The 3,652-nt window shown below is 42.5% G+C and overlaps 1 pseudogene; it reads right to left on the bottom strand.

Moving 5' to 3' along the window:
• Positions 1–2,621: 2,621 nt before the first annotated feature.
• LOC114083311 (large ribosomal subunit protein uL16-like) lies at positions 2,622–3,269 on the bottom strand (annotated as a pseudogene).
• Positions 3,270–3,652: the final 383 nt, after the last annotated feature.

Raw genomic sequence — 3,652 nt, 5'->3', positions numbered from 1 at the left:
TCTAAATAAAATACAAAATAGGGCTGGGGATGTGGCTCAGTGGTTGAGTGCCCCTGAGTTCAATCCCCGGAATAGATATAGATATAGATATAGATATAGATATAGATATAGATATAGATATAGATCTCAAAGATTGGAGAGACTGCGCCAGGTCACAGTAATCCCAGTAGTTTGGGAGGCTGAAGCAGGAAGATCTTGAGTTCAAAGTCAGCCTCAGCAATTTAGCAAGGCCCTAAGTAACTCAGGGAGATCCTGTCTCTATGAAGTATATGATTTTTTTATTTTAAAAAAGGGGAGCTAGGGATGTGTCTCAGTGGTTAAGCATCCCTGAATACAATCCCTGGTTACAAAAAAAAAAAAAAAAAAAAAAAAACCTTGGAGAGAAAGTGACCAATGTCAAAAGTAAGACAAAAAAGAGGAGGTAGGGAGAAAGAGGAAGAGAAAAAGGAAAAGGTAAAATTCCAGTCTTTCTATGAAAGATGTTAAATTTTCTGTTCTTTTTGTTTTTTTTCTTTTCCCTTTTTACCCCCTAGTACTGGGTATTGAACCCAGAGGCACTCTACCACTGAGCTATATCCTTATCCCTCTTTAAAATGTTTTACTTTGAGGAAGGGTCTTGGAAAATTTCCTGGGCCAGACTGTCCTTAATTTGAGATCTTTCTGCCTCAACTCTCCAGTATCTGGGATTACTAAAGAAAGGAAAAACTGCAGAGCATGGTGGCACATGCCTGTAATCCCAGTGATGTGAGAGGATTGAAAGGATTGTAGGATTGAAAGCTTGAGACAAACCTCAGCAATTTAGTGAGGCCCTAACGAATTAGCAAGACATCTCAAAATACAGCATAAGGGCTGGGGATACAGCTCAGTTGGTAGAGTTCTTGCCTCACATGCACAACACCCTGAGTTCAATCCCCAGCACCACAAAAAAAGAAAAAAATACAATATTTTTTTAAAGGGGATGGGGACATAGCTCACAAGTTAAACAACTTTGTGTTCAATCACCTGTACCAAAAAAAAAAAAATTCTGATCTCAGAATCTAATACAAACCTTTAGCATGGTGGCACACGCCTGTAATCCCAGCAATTTGGGAGGCTGAGGACAGAGGATCCTATGTTTGAGGCAAGCCTGGGCAACCTAGTGAGACCCTGTCTCAAAAATTAAAAAAAAAAAAAAAAAAAAAAAATCTGGTGATGTAGTTCAATATCACTTTCCCCTGTGTTCAATGACTAGTACAAAAAAAAAAAAAAAAAAAAAAAGAAGATCTAATATGAATGTTTGAACTTCTAATCTAAGATAAAGGAAAGTTTTCTTCATTTTGGAAAAAACAGGCCCTAGAATAAAAGCTGAGAATGCTGAAAGCAGAGTGTCATTGAGATGCTGGAGGCAATAGAGCCCACTTATTACTAACTGAAGGAAAAGCAAGGAACAAGAGACAGGTAAGCGAGAAATGAAAGACGGAGAACAGGCAGAGATACAATGGAGAGTTTATTTGTCAGAGCTAACAAATAAAGGCCATCTCTCTATAGGAGAGAGAGGCAAAACAGGCTTGGGTTCTGGGATTTTTTTTATAGGCCAGGCTCAGGAATCAGAGCCCGGTGGTTCCCAATACACGTGATTAAGGGTTGGGTTGGTATGAGGGAGTGGTGAGCCTTTCTCCAAAATGCCCTCAGGTGGAAAAGTGAAACTGTTTCCTTAAAATGGCAGCTGTCACTTAAGATGGCTGTCCAGATGCTGAGCAAGGACCTTATACTAATATTTCTTTTTCTTCTGTAAAAGTTGCCAGAAGAGGGGCTGGGGTTGTAGTTCAGTAGAAAAGCGCTTTCCTAGCACTGGGTTCAATCTTCAGCACCACATAAAAATAAAATAAAGGTATTGTGTTAATCTACAATTAAAAATATTAAAGAAAAAAAAAAGTTAGCCTGGTGCAGTGGCACACCCCTGCAGTGGCACACCCCCTCCCAGTGGCTCAGGAGGTTGAGACAGGAGGATCCTGAGATCAAAGCCAGACTCAGCAATGGTGAAGGTAAGCAACTCAGTGAGATCCTCTCTCTAAATAAAATATAAAATAGGGCTGGAGATGTATCTCAGTGATCCTGGTACCAATCTACCCCATCCAAAGAAAGTTGCCAGGATGATATGTACACTTACCTGTAATGGGATTCTCAGGTTACTGGGAAACTAAAGGTTATTCTTTCCTGCCTTCTCAGAAAAACACCTAAGAATCTGAGGGTGTTTGTTTTGTTTTTGGCTGGGCACAGGGTGGGGGGGGGGGCGGGGGGTCTCTCTGTTGTTTCTGGCTTCAAACTCTAACTTCAGAGTCCAAAGTAGCAGGGATTTAGAGTCATGTGCCACCATTCTGTTTTGGGTGTTTTGTTGTTTGGGTTTTTTGTTTTGTTTTGTCTTGTTTGGTACGGGGGATTGAACCCAGAGGCACTTAACCACTGAGTCACAACACCCAAACCTTTTTGTATTTTATTTAGAAACAGGGTCTCACTGAATTACTTAGAGCCTCATTAAATTGCTGAGGCTGGCTTTTTTTTTTTTTGGGGGGGGGGGGGTGGATACAATACAGGATTTATTGGTGTGTGAGATTAAGAAGGGGACAGCCCAGTGAAAGCCCTCATGAATGCAGGGCCCGCTACTTGTCCATGGGACCACGATTGGGGATATATTTGACCCCACAGCCATCAGGAATGAGCCGCTTCTCAGCCACCATGTCTTCAAATTCGTCATCCATTAAATTTGGTAAAGCCCCACTTCTTTGAGATGTGGATCTTCTGTCAGCCAGGGATCTTGAACTTGGCCCTGTGTAGGGCCTCAATCACATACATGTTCCTTGTTCTGCAGCTTTGTATGGATGGACATGATGACTTGGCCACTGTGAACCCTGGCCGCTGTTCCCTGGGATTTCCCATGGCACCTCACATACCTGTTTGGAGCCTGTCAGCCCCAGCACAGGACAACATCTTGTTGATATGGATAACATGGAAAGGGTGGAGCCGCACTCAGATATGAAAGCCATCTCTGCCACAACTTTTTATCATGTACTTGTTGGCACAAATACAAGCAGTCTCCACGACTTCAGAGGATAGCTGCACATATTCATCAGACATCATGTGGCCACAGAGTGGGAACTCATCCACTTGTGCCTTTTTCCGCCCAAGGTCAAAGATGCGGATTTGGCATCAGGGACACCCTGGCAGAAAGGAGACTTTGGGTATGGCTTGTTTTTACAGTACCAGTAATACCAGGCAGGGCCGTGGCCCATGGTGACAACTCGCGATCCTCCTGCCTCATACACTCAGCTTTTGAAGTCTTTTTTCTCTTTAGATGCTTGAAACTTTGGGGATATAGCTAAATGCTGCTTTTGAAAAACAGTATAAAATTTGTCATCTAATGCAAGCCTTAGAAGAGCAAATCTATACATAGCTTCAGGCCTAATGTATGAGCTGCCTACCACCTGGTCAGTATCATCTTGCCCTATGTAGAGTAACAGATAACAACTGACAAAGCAGTGTGTTTGGCAGAAAGAACATCCTGTGGGTGGAGCCCAGGATCAATCCCAAAGACTAACTCCTGGCTTTGAAGAGTTGGCAAAAATATTACCCTTTGGAGAGGGAGCACAATTGGCATCACAGGGGAACTACAGAG

Source organism: Marmota flaviventris, chromosome 17, assembly GCF_047511675.1.
Source record: "Marmota flaviventris isolate mMarFla1 chromosome 17, mMarFla1.hap1, whole genome shotgun sequence".
Lineage (NCBI taxonomy): Eukaryota > Metazoa > Chordata > Mammalia > Rodentia > Sciuridae > Marmota > Marmota flaviventris.
Note: the sequence above shows the minus strand (reverse complement) of the source record. Positions and strands in the feature narration are given on the sequence as shown.